Source organism: Lepidochelys kempii, chromosome 2 (assembly GCF_965140265.1).
Source record: "Lepidochelys kempii isolate rLepKem1 chromosome 2, rLepKem1.hap2, whole genome shotgun sequence".
Lineage (NCBI taxonomy): Eukaryota > Metazoa > Chordata > Testudines > Cheloniidae > Lepidochelys > Lepidochelys kempii.
This window is the reverse complement of record NC_133257.1, coordinates 58216229-58240108: the sequence shown is the minus strand read 5'-3', so window position 1 is coordinate 58240108 and position 23880 is coordinate 58216229.

The following is a 23880-nucleotide window of genomic DNA, read 5'->3' as shown; positions in this document are numbered from 1 at the left end:
AGAGAGAAAAGCAGAAGAAATACTGAAGAATCAGAGAAAGAAGCAACAGAAATCCAAGGACATGGCCAGAACAATTACTAGGAATGAGGTCCTGAGAAAAGCCTAGAGAGAGAGAGCTTTAGTGCAAAGTGCTGGCTGGAAAGGGGCTGTGAACTATGAGCAAAGAAACTGTCCCCTGCTGTTTGAAACCTATGTGTTCAGGAGAAAAGGACTTCATACATTCTTTGTAAAAATATAGGATTGTATAAAAAAAAATCTGACTCCGTCATCAATTATTCCCCATAATGGAAACAATCCTCAGAACCCTGAATTTTAGCTAACTGCTTGGATTAACAGGGGGTAATAATATACTATTCAATTTTTTAAAAAACATGTATCAAATGGGGCATATAAGAGAACAATAAGGAGAGGGGTAGTATAGAGTAATTATGAAGTGCTATTGTCACTCAATTTATTAGGAATTTTAAGTTTGAATTGTAGTTTTCACTGTGTGATTCTGCATTTTCATGTATTGGTGCACTGCAAGCAAAGTACCTTCATAATGACTGTATCATTCGGATGTTTGGAAGCAGTCTAATGTCTTTAAACCATTTCAACCCATCTCAACTCTGAGTAATAGATTCATGATTTGCTCTTAATGTTGGTGCTGTATTTTTTGGCTCTATTTTTTGCATCATATCCTGTGTCTGGATCGGTTTAATTAACTTTTTTTTTATTTTTTCACAATACATTTGCTTCCTCCTTAGGTTTATTTTTTCACTTTATGTTTTGTTATTTCCCAGAATAGGGAATTCCTCATAACTCATGTAATCAGCAGGAAATATGTATTGCTAATAAACTCTTGCAGAATGAGCAAATTCATTAAGTACACATTTAAATCCCTTTTCTTCCTTGTAATAAGGCTCTCTCTAATGAGCTGGAATATAGCTTTTCTTGAATTCTGTCTTTGTGGACATTTGTCAGGGTTCCTTCCCCACTCTGAACTCTAGGGTACAGATTGAGGACCCGCATGAAAGACCCCTAAGCTTATTCTTACCATCTTAGGTTAAAAACTTTCCCAAGGTACAAACTTTGCCTTGTCCTTGAACAGTATGCTGCCACCTCTAAGCATTTTAAACAAAGAACAGGGAAAGAGACCACTTGGAGATGTCTTTCCCCAAAATATCCCCCCAAGCCCTACACCCCCTTTCCTGGGGAAGGCTCGATAATAATCCTCACCAATGTGTACAGGGGAACACAGACCCAAACCCTTGGATCTTAAGAACAATGAAAAATCAATCAGGTTCTTAAAAAAGAATTTTAATTAAAGAAAAGGTAAAAGAATCACCTCTGTAAAATCAGGATGGAAAATACTTTACAGGGTATTCAGATTCAAAACACAGAGGATGCCCCTCTGGGCAAAACCTTAAAATTACAGAAAACAGGAATAAACCTCCCTCTTAACACAAGGAAAATTCCCATAAAACAAAAGATAAACTAATCCGCCTTGCCTGGCTTACCGATACTGGTTGCAATATTGGAGACTTGGATTAGGTTGGGTTGAAGAAGCTGGATTTCTGTCTGGCCTCTCTCAGTCCCAAGAGAGAACAAACTCGTAAACAAAGAGCACAACAAAAGCCTTCCCCCCCCCACTAAGATTTGAAAGTATCTTGTTCCCTTATTGGTCCTTTGGGTCAGGTGCCAGCCAGGTTAGCTAAGCTTCTTAACCCTTTACAGGTAACAAGATGTTGCCTCTGGCCAGGAGGGATTTTATAGCACTGTATAGAGAAAGGTGGATACCCTTTCCTTTATATTTATGACAACATTGGTGGCCAAGTATTATCTGGATAGCGTATTTTTTAAGATAATATTTACAAATTAACCAATAAGCTTTCAAAATATTGTTAATGTTGATGAAACTTGTCTTGGAGAGTGAATGCCCATATTTATCTGCCAACCATTAAAATGAAGTCAGCAGCAATGTAGGTTCCGTCCTCTGGCCTGCTAATATGCCTTCACACCCATCTGGAAGGACAATGTATCTCCATGTCCAGTGAGTATTTCAAAGAAACTTAACTAAGCTGCCAGCTAGTGCCTGTTTTGTTGGTGGTTTTTACAATAAGGATACCTGTCCAGCAGAAATGGAAAGGAGACCAACAACTCGTTTCACCTGATACTGAACAACCATAAAATGATTACTTTTGTTCACTACTTATCTGGTCTGGATTTGAATCCAATTCACTCTAGATGTAAAATGTACTTTATGCCTTTATTCATCTTCTTTAAAATAATGTTAATTAAAAACAAATATCAAAATAACACTAAAAACTGGATTGTCAGAGATGGCCTGTACGTTTGCATATTCAATTATTACTTTATTTTAAAAATGTTTCTCCTAGTGAATAGTCGGCACAAATAATAGCAGTTAGACATGTAGAATCAAGTTGTCTGCTGGTGTAAACTGTCACAGTTCTATTGACTTCATTGGAACTGCATCAGAAAAGAGAAGTTGGCTCTTAACTAGTTCTTTGTACCTAGAAGTCAGGTCATTAACAATGTTCCCTCTAATTTTTGACAGGCCATGTGTGCAAAAAATGTCTTCTGTACAAATGTCTTCTGTACACACACGCACAGCTGAGCAGGAACAGTGGTCATTAGGTTCTAACTAGTAATGTTTGTTTCTGCAGTGTATTTTAGATGCAAAAATGCAGGCACAGTTATTTGAGGACGAAAATTACTGGGTCATAGTCTGTTGTAAATCAGGTCCTAAAAGGATACTGTCAGCTCACATTTAACCCACAATTCTGACTTTACAAAAGGGAGGATTTGCAAATTGTAGAACCAGGAGAGATCTGCCCATGGCATTTAAAAACAAAAATCTAATGGAAACAGCTTAGTATTTTTTTTAAAAAAAGCTGTACCTTTATTCATTATATAAATGTTGACACTCTGCCATGATAGTGTGCCAATGAATGCACATCTTTACACTGCGTGGCCCCTTTTTTCCCCACCCTTTTTTTTTCTTTTTTTGTCCACTGAGCAGGCTGTATAATTTTGGAAGTTCCTCCTACCCTTTCATCCCTTTCCCAGAGCCTTTAGGTTTCTTTTTGGACCCAGAGGCCATTATGAAAAAAAACAATTTTTACACATTATTTAATTTATCATTATTTGGAGCATTATAAATAACAGAGTAAATAGAGATTTTATGCCTCTTCCCCATTTTAAGAGGAATTTTTTTTTTACGTAGTTAGTTTATTACTAAATAAAGTCTTATGGTCAGAGGACTATAGAAGTATTAAAACATATACAGAATCACACATTTTCAAAGCAAAATGTTTTTATGCATTTACATAGTACATTTTTTAAATAAAGCTGATTAAACAATTCCAAAAAGGCCACAAAATATTAGTGATAGAGTGTGAAAAATTAGCTTTCGCGGCATTTACCTTGTTGTTTTACAGTCTTCTTTCAGAGCTGTCCAAGAAAGTTTTTAAAAATCTATAATGGAAAAAAGAGAAAAGAAAAGTGGGATACCCCATTGACTACTAGCAGCCAAATGGCAGAACTTCAGTTCTGGGGGTTTGCAAGCAACCACACCTCACCTGCTGAGCCAACTAGAGGATAAATTTTAACCACATGACCATTAGCGCAAACATACCTCCCCCTTTGCCTGAGCCAACTAGAATATATCTGCAGCATGGTTGCGGTGTGGCTACTGACTGTTGGATGTTTGAAAAATGAATCTTTTTGGCTGAGTTTGTCAGAAATGGTCTCCTGCTGACTGGGGCACTAGAAAAACACTAACTGAAAACTGTTTGACCTTTGTGTATAAAGCCAGGCTTTTTCGCAAGAGATCTTAGAAAGGGAGCCTAAAGGTTGGATTATGGTCTTTTGGAAGACACCTACAGGCTCCAAGAAGCTTGAACTGCCTTTGGGTGCACCTGCTCATGATCAGAAAAGATGACCTACCTACACTTATTTCACTGAACTGGCAGCACTGATACTGAATGCTGTTTTCCATCTAGAAATTGAGCCAAAGAAGCAGGGAGATCCTAAGGAGATAACCATGCCTGTAAATGGGGAAAAAGACATAACTGTACCATACATGCTTGAGGAGAGGGTGCCAGGAGCCTCTTGACTGCTTCAGAGCAGACAGAGTCAAGGTATGAGGTAAGGCATCTACAGAATTTTATAAGAAGTTGCAGTAAATTATAAAAAGCTAAATGTATTTATGTATTTCTTGATAGAAATAGGATGAATAGCCCAAATACATGAGCATGGTAGCTGGGAGGCCACTGGAGGACAGCAGGAGCCAGTCAGTATTTGACGATCCAGAGACAGATGACAATGTTATTACAGGTTTCAGAGTAACAGCCGTGTTAGTCTGTATTCACAAAAAGAAAAGGAGTACTTGTGGCACCTTAGAGACTAACCAATTTATTTGAGCATGAGCTTTCGTGAGCTACAGCTCACTTCATCGGATGCATACCGTGGAAACTGCCAAGTTTTTTCATGCAGTTGATAGATTTCCACTCCATATGGCTAAATGCAGTGCCTTGCATAATGACAGGTTTCAGAGTAACAGCCGTGTTAGTCTGTATTCGCAAAAAGAAAAGGAGTACTTGTGGCACCTTAGAGACTAACCAATTTATTTGAGCATGAGCTTTCGTGAGCTACAGCTCACTTCATCGGATGCATCCGATGAAGTGAGCTGTAGCTCACGAAAGCTCATGCTCAAATAAATTGGTTAGTCTCTAAGGTGCCACAAGTACTCCTTTTCTTTTTGCGAATGTTATTACAGTAAAGCCACTGACTTTTTTACTACCCCTCTGTCTCTGAAAAATTATCACAATTAAGAGTCGAAAACAGCTTTCTTTTCTTTGTTGTTTTGTTTTTGATATGTACCCAGGACTCTAGCATGAGGGAGTCTTGCCTGTACTTAGCTGGGTGTCAGCTTCCTAATACCAACAGCCTTCTAGCCATTCAAGCACTCTCCTGTGGGCTATGCCAGCCCTTACTTTGACTTGGTGGTTAATAATAGGTGCACCCCAGTCCCCAAGTCCCTTTGAGGCATTTCCCTATGATATCTAGGCCTTGTCATGGCTACTCACAGAAATACCAGGTCTGCTATCCCCAAAGGACCAGTATATACACCAGCTTGTAAGATTCAGCTCTGGTCCAGAAGGTTGCTCAATTTCACAGCTCTTATATATATTTATAGTGAAAACAAGAATAAGTTTACTAAAAAAAGATTCCAGATTCAAGTGATAGTGAGTAAGGATATTGGAAACAAAACATTTATGTATAAAACAAAATCATAACACACTTTCTAGAGACTAAAATTAACTAACAGGTTAACATTATGCCTAAAGTTTTTCACCCAATGTCTTTTGCAGCTTTTCAGCCAAGGTTGGCATTTCATGAATGTGAATGCTCTGCCCATTTACTTCCTGGGTGCAGGAGGAGGGCTTGTCTTCTTTGCCTTCTACTTATTCTCCGCAAAGTTCATTGTCTGTACTTTGAGACTATGTACTGCTTCCCTATTGATTTCACATCTCTTTGTTGACTTCATATGTAAATGGATATCCATTGTGTTAGCTAACAGTGCTTAATTTACATCCTAACAGAGAGACAGGTGAATAAATATCTCTTGTCTGACAGAAAACCTTTTTTCTTTTCACCTCTGCTGGTGATTCATACCTTGATATAGAGTCTAAGAGTGTATTTTCAGTATATATACATAATTTCTTACATAGTATCTGTACATACATTTCACAACTGTATTCATGACCAGTGTGACCCCAGCTTTCAGTTTAGCCCTCACATGACATTCTTTGGTGAACCAGAATGTACATACCAGATTCAGGACATTCCTGTAATCCCCTTGCCAGCTGGCATTAAGGGGTTCTTGGGTCACACAAGCCATGCCCATGCTGCATTACTAGCAGGATGAGGAATAAACTGCCAATGAATATTGAGCAGCCTGAGCAAGAGGTGGATACTGAGGTAACATTGCATAGAGCATTTTGAAAGAAACTGCTGTAAAATTACATGGGTGTGTTTTAGTAGCTGGGAGCAAAGACAAAAGATATGGACGAGGATGTGAAGACAAGATTGGCAGAGGACAGCAAGAGTAAGACTAATGGAGTGACCCTGTGGGATGATGATTTAAAAATGGACAAGAGAATGCTCAAGGTAGAAGTGAAAGTTTTTCAGATTGTTGGTCTCTCTCTCTCTCTCTTTCTCTCTCTCAAATTACTACAATGAAGAATCTAAAATGTGCTTTTTTTTCCCTCTGTTTTTGACAGATATCTGATGAATCTTCAGAGCATGAAACGGATTAAGAGAATTGCAAGTCTTTGGGAATAAACCTCTGTTTTTAGGAGGTACATTTCTGAAAGGGATGAAGGTCTTTTTAACCTCTGTTCTTTTTAACATCTTCCCCCTGTCTTTCTACGCAGGCTTTGGACCTGCAAAATAGCTTACAGCTGGGACATCTCATCCTTTCCCCATATACTTCAATGCATTCTGTGCTAATACATATATGGCAGATTTTTTTACAGGCATGATGATTGTGGCTATACAAAGTATGGCAATGCATGCAGAAATATGGTGCCCTATGAATGCTTTGATATTTAGGATACCATTATAATGTTTGATAAGTAACAGAATAAACATGGTTTAGGGGCACCATTCCCAACCTGATGTGACAATGTGTCAATCCTCTCCTTCATGGTACATTACTTTAATACTTTAATAATACTAAATGTTCTTCTGAAGAGCTCACATCAGTAAAACCCTAAATTCTGGTGGAGATGGTTGATCCCTTTCTAATAGTTGTGCATCTGTGGGGTTTTCGTTTGATAAGCAGGCCAGGATGCTACCAAGAAAACAAAAGTTATTACTCTGGTTATTTAAATCAATTAAATATTTCCTTTTTGGGGATAATTTTAACAATGCACAATAATCTTTAAGGGCCTAGCAACCTGCCTTCCCTCTTTCGAAGGACTGTCGTAATCAGCTATAGAGTACCAGTTCCCACTATCTCTGCATTACTCTGCAAAATGTTGATGATGTTATTTAAGAAATCTGCAGCATTTATGTCTTTCCAAAGTCACCTTTGAGAAAAGAGAGGGTGGTTTAACCCTGGATCATCTAAACATAGCTGTACAAAATCAGCAGGGCCTATTTGGGTTTCAAACTCTTCCAGCAGAATTTGAATACTGATCACCTGAGTGAAGGTTGTCACTCTCTACCAATTAGCAAAATAACATTATTGAAAATACTATAAGTGTTAAATGCTCTTTGATGTCTTACCCACCATCTCACACACTCCAGGTTCATCAGGAACAGGACCTTCTGCTCCTTCAGAATTTGGGGAAGAGGGGACTACAACCGTTCCTTCTGATTCGGGATTAAAGTTATCTGTACTCTTTCCTGAAGTGCTGGATTAGGCAGATCTATTTCCCTGGGGGAATTTTGTCTGGGGGAATTTTATGAGCGTACCCTTCTTCCCAATGTGATTTTAATCTTTCTTCCAAGTGTTTTTGCTTTTTTAAGTTTCTTCCCCTCAATATTTTAGACGTCTCTCACCTTTTCTCCTGTTCCCCTTTATATGTTCAGGATTCATGTGTAGTCAAGACTGATGTTGTGAAGGCCAAGACTATAACAACATTCAAACAAGAACTAGATAAGTTCATGGAGGATAGATCCATCAATGACTATTAGCCAGGATGGGCAGGGATGATGTCACTAGCCTCTGTTTTCCAGAAGCTGGGAATGGGCAACAGGGGATGGATCACTTGATGATTACCTGTTCTGTTCATTCTCCCTGGGGCACCTGGCATTGGCCACTGTTGGAAGACAGGATACTGGGCTAGATGGACATTTGGTCTGACCCAGTATGGCCGTTCTTATGTTCACTTTACCATCCTCAGCTTTAACCAACCCTATAAGCAACTCATAAGTCTCTGTTATTTCTTGTTTTAAGGTCTCCCTCTCATTCAGAGAATCCAGTTTTTGAAATACTTCGAAAAATAGATTTTTAATCTTTTTCTCTATTGCACATCTAACAGCTGCAGATCTTTGCTCATTTGCTACAATACCCCCACTCAGGTTTGTAACTGTTGAGGAGTCAGAAATGTTTAACCTTCCAGACGCTGTGAAATGCACCGCAGACTGGGGTCCTCAGGGTTATGTGTAAGGCGTGCCCTGGAAGTACTGAGTTGTTAAAAAATCAGAATTATGAACAGCACGTATGGACAGTCTGTTGTGTGGGCGCTGCTTACCACTAGTCTGGCCATCCTTGGAAACTGTAGCTGACTCTGAACCTCTTGAATTTCTTAAAACAGGGGTTATCTTTGCCCTTTTTAAAGCTAGTTCCTGTGAGCATTCTTCTTGTTGCTGTAGTGTGCCTGGGTGGGTAATGTTTAAGTCTGACAAAGAACATATATAAACCCTTTTAGGATTCAGCAAAATATTCTAGAAGTTTAAAACAAAATCCTAGGCCTTTATTAATTATATTAAAATGTCAGAAACCTGCTCAGACATACAGACCACTGGGTTATAAGCCCAGCACCTTAAGCAGTTGGCCACTCTGAGACAGAATCCTGCTCCTTAACAGTCTGCTATCCAAGTTAAGATACAACTTTGCAAATTCCTGTAGTAATGTTTCCTTAGTATGTAAATGTCTAGCAGGGTTGTAAAAACAACACACATTTTTACACTAAAAAAAAGAGGATAATTTAAAAAAAAACTTTATACATGCATTATCATGTTTATTTCAAATTAATTTTGAGTGAAACAAAACCAAACTTTAGCATTAACAAAAAGGGGGGAGGGGTGTGGAATGAGGGACATCCGAGTCTAACTTAATTCCTTAAGTCTGCAAAAACAGTTTGGTAATTATACATCCTGCTTCTTTAAGTAGAAAACAGTGTTACTTTATATTGTACAAAAATCATATTTGAACCCCTATAATATTAAAATATTTGTAATTAGTACGGGCAAATGATTTTTAATGCATTATAAAGCCTTGCATATATTTAAATTAAAAGCAAAACTTTAATATCGAGTTATTTCAAAAACTAAGCAACATCAACATTTCCCACAACCTTATTGTAAACAATACCGTTTATTGCAAATAATTATGAATACTAACAATACATTCTTGGGTATTATCAGAAATAAGTACATAGTTTTAAATTTGAAGGCTGCCTTGATCTGATTCCAATAATAAAGAGAAAAACAAACTTTAAAATACAGTTATTTTATATTTGCAATATTATTAATAATGTTAGTGTATACTGTTTTGTGGAGTTATCAGGAACAATGACAAAAATTTGAATTTTACCAAAATAGGAGCTATTCATATATAAAAGAGAAAAAACAAAACTTTAAAATACACTTCAGAGTTGGAGTATCATTAAAAATAATAGCACACACTACCTTGTTGGTTATCAGGAACAACTATAATTTCTTGAGTTTGACTTCTATCTTGGTTTAAATTAAAAGGTAAACAAAAAGTTAAAACAGTTATTTCACAGATAAAACATAATTTTGTAACATATTACATAACTTGTCAACCCTTCTACCAGATCTTGTGAAAATTCAAAGAAAACCTCATCAGTCTATTTAAAATAAAATTCAAACATTTATTACTAAATACCACATGTATTACACACACACACACACACACAAAGTATTTTCTCTTCCCGTGTCATTGTCTCCCATTGGGCAAAAGTTGTATGTGGAAATAAATCAGCAACCTTTCATAATTCCTTTATGACTGAATGCCAAGTTCTCTGTATATAAAAATATATCTCAAAAGGGAACATTCCTTGTAATGGCTCAAAGAAAGGGTGTTTAAAATTAATCCATACAAAGAACCCCCCAAAGAACAAATTTTTAAATTTAGAAATATCCTGGTATTGACGTCTTTTTTTTATTAACTAATACATAATAGCATTGTAAAACACACTAACACAGGTTTTTCATTTTTTATTTTAAAAGGGTGGTATAGTTTACATTTTAAAACTTAATTTTCCTTCTCATTTTATTTAGTCCTTTATTAAAAACAATTTCTTTAGCAAAAGGATATTGAAAGAATGGCCTACATAACCCCATAAACCCCACATAAAATCCCTTGTTTTTATCTCAAGCCATTAGAAATCCATGACTTGAATTTTATTTTTTTATGCAAACACAGATGTAAAATCGGGTATAATATATATTGACATTCCCTTGTATTTATGTCTGTACTTTAGACAATTAGAAAGCTATGAGTCGAGGTTTTTAAACTTATAAACACACATTTGTAAATGGGGACACTGCTATTGCCAAGACACCTGTTTCTTCCCAAATTACAAACTATATCTGTATAAACTATTTTTACAGGAGATTTTGCATATTACACACTTTGTTGAGGCAAAGCTTTGCTAAACTTGAGATGCAAAAGGGACCTGACTCTCTGGTGCAGAATGATAATTATTTAATTATGCAACTGATGTAAACTTAGCAATTTCCTGTTCTTGGCCTTTCTAGGGTGTAATATATAGATCCAATGTAAAAACAGATGCATGTTATGTTTAAAAGGCTGGAATAGTATAGCTTTTAAATGTTTTATTTCAAGTCTCATTTTATATAATTTTAATCCCATGATTAAAAAAATATGTTGCTGAATACATTGCAAAAGGTGGTTTTCCTAGGAAAAAGGATGAGAGGTTATGGGGGACATGTTTCAGGGCAAGTCTACACTACAAAATTAAGTCAAACTAAGTTACATTGACATACAGCCATTGCATTAATTGAATCAGTTTTACAGGTCCATACTACCATCCTTGGGTTGGCAGTGCACGTCCTCACCAGGAGCACTTGCCCTATTTAACTGCCAATGTGGGGCACTTGTGGGATGGAAGGCAGCAATGGTCGATGTAAGTAACACAGCATCTGCACTGACACTGCATCGACCCTAACTACATTGACTTACGTTCTTCGCCTCTTGCAGAGGTAGAGTTATTAGTTAAGTCAGTGTAGTGGGTGAGTTACACTGGTGGGAGCTACATTTTAGTGTAGATGCTTACAGAGCTAGGTGGATGTAAACTGCCTTAAATTGATCCAACGCTGTAGTCTAGACCAGGCCTAGGAAAACAGTGTCAGAGGGGGCAGTCTTTATCTGTCTCCTTCACACAATTACAAAAATATAGCTTGTCTTTTTTAACTTTTTTTTTAATTATAAAACTCCTCTGTAAATCATGGGGATGTTATGTGGATCTCAAAAATCTTCACAGGATTTAAATTCAGAGGCCTGCACACAGCTGAAGTCAAAAGGCACTTATTTCCAATAAATATAAAAGGTGATGAAGAAATATATTACTTTAAGTAAATGGAATAAGGGAAATTGGTATAAAGATTAGGCATGTCTTTCATTAGGGTCTGTCTACCATTTTTTATAGACAAATGCTAAAGCTACTGTGTAGAAAGAAGAAATTTGGTACAGGATTGAAAACAAATAAGGCTGTCTGATAAATTTGCATAGATTTTGTTAAAAGGCTGATAAGGAAATCAACATGCACATTCCTTTTGTTTGATATTTTAGCTCCAATGTACATTTTAATACGCTGCAATAAATAAAGTGCTGTGTTCACAGTGACTGAAAAAATATGCAATAATTAAATATCAATGGATAAACCATCAAGTGCTGTGTTCAGAATGACACAGGAAAATGGGATGCATTTTAAAAGAGGCCCCTTGGTTAACACGACCTTTTGATTGACTAGCCAAGCAGACACAGAATCAGAGGGTTCGAAGGGCATGGTTTGTCACAAGCTCTCGGGACAGGGGTTTCTGCCATTTGACCAGTAATAGTCTGTGGGTTGAGATGCTTTTCTCTTCTCTCTGCCTTTTACCCTTTCTGGATGTTTTCAAACTTTCTTGGTCATCTCTGAAAGTTGCCTGTCCCTTGGAGTATGCAACTAGCCCTGTGGTTACAGCTTTGCTCTCTATCACTAATATTTTGTGACCTTTGTGGAATTGTTTCATCAGCTTTATTGAGAAATGTACTACCTGAATACAATTATTTTTTTCTGAAAATGCATGCTTCTCTATATATTAATACTTCTCCTTTATTCCTCTATCATTAAGAGTTTGTACAATTGTTTTAACGACTTTATTTAGAAATATACTAATTGAATATAAAATATTTTCCTCTAAAAATGAGTGTTAACATGTATGTGTATTACCACTTCTTTATTCCATGGTTAAGGTTTTTGTAAATTATTTAGCGCAGAGGTGGGCAAACTATGGCCCGCGGGCTACATCTGGCCCTTGAGCTCCTGGCCTGGGAGGCTCTCCCCCAGCCCCTCCCCCGCTGTCCCCTCTCCCTTGCAGCCTCAGTGCTCTGGCCTGCCGCTTCTGCTGGGCAGTGCGGCGGCATGGCTGCAAGCTCCTGCCGCTCTGAGCAGCATGGTAAGGGGGCGGGGAGGGGTTGGATAAGGGGTAGGGGGTCCCGGGGGGCAGTCAGGGGACAGGGAGCAGGGAGTGGTTGGATGGGGTGGAGGTTGGGGGGCGGGGCAGTCAGGAGACAGGGAGAAGGGGGGTTGGATAGGGGGTTGGGTCCTGGGGGGCGGTTAGGGGCAGGGGTGTGGATAGGGGTCAGGGCAGTCAGGGGACAGGGGAGCAGGGGAGTTGGATTGGGGGTGGGGTCCCAGGGGGGCAATCAGGGGGCAGGGGTGTAGATAGGGTTCGGGGCAGTCAGGGGACTGGGAGTGGACAGGGGTTGGATGGGGTGAGGTCCCTGGGGGCAGTTAGGGGCGGGGGTCTTAGGAGGGGGCAGTCAGGGGACAAGGAGCAGGGGGGTTGGATGGGTCGGGGGTTCTGAGGGGGGCAGTCTGGGAGCGGGAAGTGGGAGGAGGCAGATAGGTGGCGGGGTCCAGGCTGTTTGGGGAGGCAGAGCCTTCCCTACCTGGCCCTTCATAAAGTTTTCAACCCTGATATGGCCCTCGGGCCAAAAAGTTTGCCCACTCCTGATTTAGTGAGTTTATTTTAAAATGTACTAACTGTATTAAAGTTATTTTTCTCTAAAAATGAAAAAAATGCATGTTAACATATTTTTGTCTTAACATTTCTTTATTCTGCTGATACCAAGATTTTATAAATTATTGAATGTCTTTATTTAGAAAAGTATTAAATCTATTACAAGGTTTTTCTCTGAAAATGCATGTTGATATGTTATTCTTATGTCATTCAGACTTTGTGCACCTGCGTACTAGACTTTGTGCAGAGTTGCACTAAATGGGGAAAAATCATATTCCTCTTAAAATGAGGGAAAGGTATGAAAGTTCTATTTATCCATTTAGTTCTAATGTATCCAATAAGAACAAACTAAATGAATTTTTTTTAAAGCTTTTTAGCTCTATCGGCCATTCTGAAAAAATGCACATGTCAAAAAATGAGACCTGGGGTGGGCCATAAAGCAGAAAGGAGGCATGGAAACCTGTCAGATGTATATGATTTTTTACTGCTTAGCTCTTTTTAAACAAAACACATACCTTCAATACGTGTAATTCAAGCATTGCAGAACTAAGAATTTGAAAGTGAAACTGACACCATTAAGTTCATAGATTCATAGAGTGCAAGGTCAGAAGGAACCACTATGATCATCTAGTCTGACCTCCTGTATAGTACAGGCCATAGAACTGCCCCCAAAATAATTCCTTTTGGGGGCAGATCCTTTAAAAAAAAATCCAATCTTGATTTAAAAATGGCCAGTGATGGAGAATCCACCACGACCTAGGTAAATTGTTCCAATTAGCCTCACTGCAAAAATGTACACCTTATTTCCAGTCTGAATTTGTCTAGTTTCAACTTCCAGCCTTTGGCCTTTTGTCTCATATCTTTCCCCCTTTTTACCCTCACCTTCTGTGGTTTGTTTAAAACTCTCCTTACTACTGTAGCAGCCAGTCCTAGAAGAGATTGGTTTCCCTTCTGCTGGGATGGAGGCCATCGAAACTATACAGCCCTCTCTCCCCATAGAGGATGGACCAATCTTCCACCAAACCAATCCCCCTTGCCCTCTTCACCACATATCTAGCCAGGGGTTCACTTACAGAAATTCTGCCTTCTGTCTTTCTTCTCTCATGGGACAGGAAGAATCTTGGACATTCTTCTTCTTCAGCATGCTTCCGAGTTCCCTGAAGTCATCTATCATCTGTGAAATATCCCATGACACAGTGGTGATATGACCAATGGATCCTTGCCAGTTGACTTCAGAAGTCTACCCAATCTCAGAGTGATGGCTTGGTTCTTGGCTCTGGGAAGAAAATACACCCTTATGGTGTCTGCCTATTGCTTGTAGAATGTTCTTTTGATTCTTCTTAGTTGTGACTCTCCAAAAAGGATTCCTTGGACAGTTGGAGATCTGTGTGTTCACTCTCAAAACTGAGAGAATAGCAAAAGGTAAACATAGTATTTCTTTAATTTTCTTTTCATTTTAATATTTCTATGGTATTTGGTAACTGTTATAGATTTGTTAATTCTTTCATGTATAAAATAAAAGCCAGAACCTGTAAATAATCACATACTGTGTGTATGATCATGGATTATTTTGAGATTATAGCCCAAGTCCATATACCAAAACTTTTAATTTATTCAGCTTTCAGGTGCCTTTTCTTTGAAGTGTTATGTTTAGTTTGAAACAACCAAATCTTAGTCAAGGTCAGGTGATTGTGTTTGTCTCTGCCCAGGCCATAGTCAATTTGCACCTATCGTTAAAAAAAAGAGCATGGGACAATTCTGGGAGCTAAAAAACAATAACACTTGCTTCACTCCACTACCAAATAAATTAGCTGAAAGAATTAAAATGATAAAAGAGATTGATGGGCTTGGCAAACCAGCACAGCTCTGTAAAATAAGATCATATTTCGCCAGCTTGCTAGAATTCTTTGAGGAAGTCAATAAACTAGTGGCTAAAGAAGTGATAGTATAATACATTCAGCTTTGCTACAAGCCCTTGATAAAGTCCCTCACTAAAAATATATATGTTCTCACTATATTCAGGTAGATTTTTACATGTTAATTTTCAAGTCTTAGAATAAAATCAACCTTGAAAACAATATGCTGATTGGCTCATCATTCCAAATGTTTACATTTCTGCAATAGGTGCAGATGCAAAAGTTAAGTATCAATATCATGTGGATCTGTTTGCTTATTATGAACCAGCCAATTCTTCTCAAATGTCAGCATTGACTAAAACAATTAGGAAGGATGCCAGAGTTTGGAATGGTTTTGATGGAAAAAATAGAAAAACAGATGATCCCAGCAAAGACATCCCAACCTTAGGTGCAAAATTATTGCTGGAATTTTCAAAGGAGGCTAAAGGAGTCAGGTGCCCAGTTCCCACCGAAATGTTTATTGTTGAAAGATCCTGGAAGACAAAGGGACTTAAGCACACGCTGAAAATTAAGCACATGCTTACGTGCTTTGTTGAATCAGGGCTTTACTGAGTAAGTGGCAGTTAGAGAGAGAAATTAGGAGATTAGAGGCTCTTTGCTCCATTTGAGATATAAAGCAGGTACAACAGTTTTCCTTCTATTTTGAGCAAGCATTTGGAGTGTCTGCTCCATGTGAGAACCTCAAAAGGATTCTTCTACAAGCCAGGAATCATGAGTGCCAGTTTTCTTCTGTATTCAGGTTCCTCTAAAACCTGAATGAACAGCTCTTGCCTTGTTATAGGAAAATCTGGGAGTATCACATTCTTTGTGGAATCTCTCTAACTCTGACTTCAAAGAACTAATTATTGGTCAGTGGGATTTAAGTACATTCTTAAAGTTAAACACATGCTTAAGTGCTTTGATGGCTTGGGGTCTAGGTGCCCTTTTCCCTCATCCCCTGGTGGTTTCCATTACAACACCAGCCTTTTCTTCTTTCCCTGTAAATGGTACCTATCTTCCCCTGGTAACCCCTGTCCCACTCCCTTTTGTATCCACTCCCCCTCCTCCCCACTTCCCTTTGAATTTTGGGGACAGTCATCAAGATTGTGTTTTGGCTCCCCTACTCCCACATAAAGCCCCACTGTGTTTTCAGACTTCACGGGCCCCAAAAATCAACCCTGTGAAGCAATAGGGATTATTCAGTTTCTGGCAAGGACTGCCTTATAAACATATTTAAACAAGCTTTTTGAGTTCTGTGATTTCCTTATGAGCAAAAGCAATTCCATCCCAGGGCAATGGCAGATCTAGTATTTCTTGAGACTACTTTAAACTTTGCCTCTAACAGAAATGAAGCACTACTGAAAATGAAAAAAAAAATGCTATCTATAACTAGAGTAAAAGAACAAGTTTTACAAATTCCACTATTAATGCAACTCACTGCAACAAATTCAAATAAGGCTAATCTAAACATTCTTCTCCTCAGCTGTGCATTTAGATTCCTGGAGCTCCTAATCACTCAAGAATTTCAACCACAATTTGTATGAGCTATCCTGTTGCAAGAAGATGAAGATAATCCTCGATGAATAATCTTCCGTTGGGACAAAAAAGCATCACTCTGACTTGGTTTATACATGGCAAGGCTTACCAAAGCACCAGAAGCAATAACAAAACAGGGAAGATGAAAAGCAGCATCTGATCATTTGAACAGCCTGGATCTCCACAGACATATAGCTCATGTTGCAGTAGAATATCCACCAGTATTCATCACTTTCCAACTACACTTAGCACAACCACAGAGAAAGAGAAAACGGAAATGTACTTACGATGCCTCATAAAAACTAAATCTAAAAAATAGTTTAATATTATGCATAGCCAACAATTAAAATAATAGGGCTTTTTTACACCTTTATTATTTTTTGCCAGTGCAGTGACCTGCTTCTACTGGGAACATACCCTATAAGTATAACTTTCCATTTTACCTAGGCAGCAGGAATTTTCTTAGCTGTACAAAAGCAATTGTCCTGTTAATACTGAGTATTAGTTTAGGCAGCTTCCAGAAATAGTTATCTGACTTCACGAGCAAGGAAAATCCTGCAGTGACAAGCATATTTTGGTGCTCAAGAATTTCAGTTGGGACGTCCTTACTGTGATGTATTTAAATAAATTGCCTTTCAGATCAAATGTAAGAGTTTTATAAACTAAACTATTTCAAATGTCAGTTTCCTATTAGAAATACACATGGAACAAATTACAGGATACATCAAAGGGTGCTGTATATCTGCTGAACCCTATACACTGCTACAGTGATCAACAATCCCCACAGCACAAGATCTATGGATCCTGCACATGCCTGTCACAACACATGGCGTACCTCATCCAATGCACTAAATGGCACAACAACAACTATGTGGGTGAAACCAGACAATCACCACGCTCTCAGATGAACTCACACAGGAGAATGATGAAAGACAAAAACACCACATCACCTGTGGGTGAACACTTTTCACATCTAAATCTGACCTCTTAGTCCTTATCCTGAAAGGAAACCTGGGCAACACCTTCAAAAAACAAGCCTGGGAGCTTAAATTCATAACTTTGCTAGACACTAAAAATCATGGACTGAATAGAGACACTGAATAGATTTAGCAATCTATAACCCACTAACATCCTCTCCTTCCTTTGCCCCCTGTGACTGCAGGGGTGTTAACGAGCCACTTCACATTGAAATTTCCCTTGAAATATGTAAAAAGAAAAGGAGGACTAGTGGCACCTTAGAGACTAACCACTTTATTTGAGCATAAGCTTTCGTGAGCTACAGCTCACTTCATCGGATGCATCAACTAAGAATGCTAAACAACTAGTTTCAAGAGGCACTGTGTATTCACAACAGTAATTCAGGAAAATACCCATTAGTGTGGGATTGCAGTCTGTTACTTTCTCAAATATAACAATAGTAACTAAAAAAGTCTAGAGCTAACATTTTTCAGTCAACCAGCTGATGGCAGCATTTCCCCAATGTAGTCGAGCAATAAGGGTATGTTATTGAGAAGTGCTTGTTCGTTTGTTGTCCATTATATTATGAGATGGTATTATCGATAAAAAAAATTGCTGTTTTTGTGCCAATTTTCCCATGATCTGCATTTATTCACATGTGATCCTTTGTATTCCCTGCAAAACCTTACTTAATGAAGACAGCAGTTCTTAGGTTATTAATAGCTCCTGCGACTTATCCTGTAATGCTTATTGTCCTCCATTTCAGCTTATGTAATTACAAAAGTGTCACTTTGGAAATAAACATTAAGGAGCAAGTGCTGCTTTGACTAGCACAGATGCATAGGAACAGGAAAGGGCACAAGGAGCCTTTTGAAGAGAAGCAAAGAAAGAGCAGTGTCAAAGGAGCGGTTCCAACCAGGGATGTTCTTATTGGAAGACTAACCCTGAGATCCACAAAGAAATTTAGGCCTTGCAACACTCAGCATCACAATGTCTAATTTTTAGACACTTAGAAAAATCACAGGAACAATCCACCAAGCTAAGGTAGGCCCCCAAGACCTCCAGAGAGTTAATGGGAAGAGATAAGTGCCTGAGAATGCAATCCACCAAGCCAGTAAGTTAGCAGGAAGCCACCTACGCCAGCCAATGGGAAGCTCCAAAGAGAAGGGTGTGTACTAAACCCCACCCCTCTCTCAGAGATAGGTTCCTAAGTCTGGGCTGCAGGGAGGCACCTATCTGTGCTTGAGATGCACGAATGGGAACCCACCAACTGGAGTCAGGCAGCTTAAGAACATAACGTATTTCCTACAGGAATGAATTAGGTGCCTGCCTTGCATCACACAAAACTGCATCCCAGCCTTAGAAAACTTTTAGCTCAGTGGTTAGAGCACTCACCTGGGTTCAATTCCCTCCTCTATCTGGTGGGGAGAAAGGAGTTAAAAAAGGAGTCTCCCATCTCTCAGAAGAATGGTCTGATCACTGAGCCATGGGGTAGTCTGATGTCAGCCTTCCTCAGTCTCTCCTGTTGAAACTGTTTCCCTGTAGATAAATAACGAATGAGTAACTGGAATAGAGGGACCGGATACAGGGTCTCCCACCTCCTGGGTGAGTGCCCTAACCATGGCACTACACAGTTATCCCCACTCTCTCTCTCTCACCCAATGACTGGTCCTCTGTAGATTAATAATGAAAAAGTCATTGGGCCAAAAAGAGAGAGGGGGGGAGACTCTCCATAGCCCGGTGGTTAGGATAGCCATCTGGGAGGTGGCCCCGCCCTGCTCAAATCCACCAAGAAAACAGGAACAACACTGCACTCCACCAAGTTAGCATGCTAAGTGGGGAGCCACATAGTCCAGCCAGACCTCCAGACAACAGCTGTGACTCAGACAGGCACAAGCCTGACCCCACACTCAGATGGTCATGCAGGACAATGGCTCCAGTGAAACTCTGCTCTAATAAGTTTCCCACATTGGGCAGCACAGGGACACACAAACTATCTGTGAAGTACACATCTTAAATAGATTGCAAGGACACACTCAGAAAAGACACCACCAGAATCTGGGAATCCACTAAGTCCCGCACATGGTCCTAGTTCTGGTGATGAAGGAGGCCCTGCCCCAGTGATGCAAGATTGTTCCAGCCTCCCTATCAACCAGAATGAGGCAGGGCATGCTAAAGGCCTCAATCAAATGCTGGGATGAACAGCTCAAAGAGGCACGCATGAACAGTGTCCACCAAGGCTGGGTTTACAAGGCCATTTCATCGCAGAATGAGGTGCTGGACACCCAGATTGCAGTGGTTAATGGCATAGCTGATGTATTGATGCTAATGGTCACCCATAACCAGGAGGTGCACGTTCAACCCACACTAGCAGGGTCTCAGCATTTACCACTTGGCTCTGCTGGAGACCAGCACCCACCCCAGCACCCTCATACGTTCACTGTCATCACATGGGGCCTGGCTATGCTGCAGATTTCCCTCTTCCCCAACCGTCTCTCTACTCTCCTTCTCCTTGCTCTACTGTCCTTCCCCCCATCCGTTTCTCTTTGGGCCCTCCTCTTCTCTCTCTTCCTGCTCTCTGTCCTATCTCTTCTGTCCATTCTCCTCTTGTTGTCTCCTATCTACTCCCTCCTCACTCACCTTCTGTTCCTTCTTGCTCCCCTAATCCCTGTCCACCTCTGACATTTTCTCTCTCCCCTCTGGCCTCCTCTTCCTATTCCTTCTCATGCCCTTCCCCTCTTCATATTCTCCTCTGAACCCTGAAGCCCCTCCATGTTCCTCCATCGAGCACTCTCATCCTGTCCAGGCCCTTCATCAATCTCTGCTTGTCTCTCAGTTTCATTTGTCAAGCGCCTCATCCCTTTTCTCTGTTAGCCACTTGGTCAGCTCTTGACAAATGGCTTGTTCCTCGGAGTGCAGTGCTACCCACCCGTAGTATTTTTACATTTATGTTCAGCTATTCCCCCTCCAGCTCCCAGTGTGGTCCTCTCCTTCTGATCTTTCTCTCCTGCCCCTCCTCCCCAGCTCCTCACCTGCTTCGTGACCCACACCCTTCCCTGTCTCTCCCTGTCTGGGGGCCTTCCTTCTGTTTCTCCCCACCCTGTTCCCCCACAGAAGAAGCTATTCCGCCCCTAACCTTGACTTTCTCTTTCCCTCTTTCTGGACCACCCCCTCTTTTTTGCTAAGATTGCTAAGACCTGTTGATGGTCTAGAACAGCTCTTGCTCCCAGTTTCTCCTTCCTCTGTCAACCAGGGACAGTGGGCTTCATGCACATGACCCATCATGGATGCTGGTGTTGCCCGACTTTGGCAGATGTAAGCTGTTGGCAGCTGTAAGCTGTTACTCTTTCTCCTCCTAACAGCTCCTTCTTCTGTGTGTGTGTGTGTGTGTACCCTCACGAACAGGAATCCCCCACTACTTAGCAATGTTATGCAAAATGCAGCACGCCAGAAAGATCCATCTGGGACTGTACTATAGTGTCCCACAGGAGTTATGGGAGATGCTGAAGGATCTCTCTATCACCTGCCGGGTGGTGGCATGGGCACAGTTGTACCGCTCCTCTGCTCAGCTGGTGGGGGTGAGGAGTCCAGGTTAGAAGAGAGATTCTTTGTCTGTGGGGAGGACACGTGTAGCAGGGGTTAGACACCTATCCCCACAGAAGGATTGGACATGGTGGGTTCTGAGTGGTCAGTATTGGCTTGGTGGGGCATGCATTGGATAGGGACAATGGAAGAATATATAGGATAGGGTGATGTGAGGAAGGGAAGTCTACTCCCAGATCCTCTAATGTATGTAGACTCCTAACATCCACTGAACTCAATGGGAAATTAAATTAAATACGGCTGCATATGATGTCATGTATTGTACAGTGGAAGCACTATCAACTCATAAATGTTAATTAAAACAGTACGAGAATAGCAGAGTGTAAAACAGTACTAGAAAAAAATAGTATAACACTGTTAGAATACTAAAAATTAAAAAAGCAGGCTATGAATCCCTCCAGCTTCAGCATATAAGCCAACATCTAATTATTTCTGAGGAAACTTTCCCTGGAGACAGGTTATTCCATAACTGCCTACTGCAGGGTTTTTCCTCTGAAGCAATTAGTACAGGCCATTGTCAGGGACAGGATGTTGTACTGGATAAATAATTGGTCTGATTAAATATGGCAATTCATACTTTCCTGAGTATTGTAGTTCCCAACTGACTGCTCAAAACAAACTTAATTCCCTCATCAGTGAATTGACTAACTTTTAAAAAGCATACCAGTGTCCAATCATCTTCCACACATGCTGCATACGTATAACTAAATTTGTTCACCCTCTCCATCTCCAGAAAACAAAAATTGTAGCTTCCAAATGATATGGAATCATTTTCACCCACATAAAAAGTCAATTGCAACTACAGACATTTAAACAACAGCAACTACAATTTAAACAAGAATTCTAATTGTGTTATTTATTTAAATTAAACAGAAACTCGGCTAAAATGAACATTCATCCTATGGTAGTGGAAGGTTGGCTGGTCTATGTATCAAAGTTACTGCTGCTCTCTGCTTCCCTCAAGTATCTATGTATCTATTTTGGGTACCTGTATACCCCTGTTACCATAGCATCTGAGTGCCTCACAATCTTCCATTTATTCATCCTTACAATACCCCTCTGAGGTAGGGCAGTGCTATTATCCTCATTTCAGACACAGGGAATTGAGGCACAAACACACTAAATGACAATACTAGGCCTTACAGAACATCTGTGGGACCCCATGGAATTGAATCCTCATCTCCTAGGCAAAGACTGCACCCTAACCACCAGCCCATTCCTCACATTGGGGAATAAAACTTGTTTTATTTTAAAAAGGACAGGGAACTGACTCATACATTCAATCAAATGAAATCTCTGTTCTTTCGCCTATAAACACACTTCTATTAGGTTTATAATAAAAAATAAATGAATCCCCAGATTTAATATAGCATTTATAGTAAGTGTATCAAGTAAGCAATGATAGGATAGAAGTCGTGATTGTTCACATGGCTCAAGGCAGTTAAAATCAAATTGCTGCAGAGGCATCTAAGTTATACAAATAGAAAAGGGCAAGGAAAAAGAAAAGGAGCACTGAGACATAGGTTCTATACTTCCAGAACAAGAAGACAAAAAAGATTAAAGGGGGGTGAAGCTTCAGTATAAATACTTTCCTTGAGTGACAGCTCTTGCCTGGGTCCTGCTCCTGTCCTTGTTAGTGGAGATATGTTGCACCAAAGACTGCCAAAACCATGGTTCTCTGAGTACTTCTCAGTAGTCTGTGGAGAGCTGAGTTTCTAGCTCTGCTTCCTTCATTCAGCTACAGCCAGGACACCTGTGGAAGGAAGGAGGAGCACCTCTAGAGGGTACTCTATAAGGCCTATTATCTATCCCTTTCTTAATGATATATATACTTGCTGCACATTCAAAACTTTCACTGACTTTAACAGGAGTTTTGAGTGTGGTACAACTGCAGAACTGGGTCTGTAGTGGTTAGTTTATTATATTGCTACATGATGTGATACTCAGCTCTGAAGCCTTTGGGTGCGTCTAAGGAAAGAAAAACCCACAGCACAAGCCTCACAAACCCAGGACAGCTGACTTGGGCTCAGGCTGCAGGGCTAAAAATAGCAGTGTAGACATTTGGGCTTTGGCCTGGAGCCCAGGCTCTGAGACCCACCCCCCTCACAAGGTCTTAGATCCTGGGTTCCAGCCTGAATCTGAAAGTCTATACTTTTATTTTATAGCTTCGCAGACCAAGCCCCACAAGCCCAGGTCAGCCAACCAGGGCCATGCTGCATGTCTTTTATGGCAGTGTACCCTTTTCTGGCAGTGTACCCAGAGTACAGGCATTTTAAAAAAATTGTTCTAATAATATTGGTTGTTGATCCAGCTTCATCACTTCCTTTTCCTACCAATGAAATCCCTTACTTGTCCAATTCCACCCCCCTCTCTGTTTTAAGAACATAATAATGGCCATACTGGGTCAGACCAAAGGTTCATCTAGCCCAGTATCCTGTCTTCCGACAGTGGCCAATGCACGGTGCCCCAGAGGGAATGAACAGAACAGATAATCATCAAGTGATCCATCCCATGGTGCCCATTCCCAGCTTCTGGCAAACAGAAGCTAGGGACACCATCCCTGCCCATCCTGGCAAATAGCCAATGATGGACCTATCCTCCATGAACTTATCTAGTTCTTTTTTGAACCCTGTTATAGCCCTGGCCTTCACAACATCCTCTGGCAAAGAGGTCCACAGGTTGACTGTGCGTTGTGTGAAGAAATACTTTTGTTTGTTTTAAACCTGCTGCGTATTAACTTCATTTAGTGACCCATAGTTCTTGTGTTATGAGAAGGAGTAAATAACACTTCCTTATTTACTTTCTCCACATCAGTCATGATTTTATACATGTCTATCATATCCCCCCTTAGTCGTCTCTTTTCCAAGCTGAAAAGTCC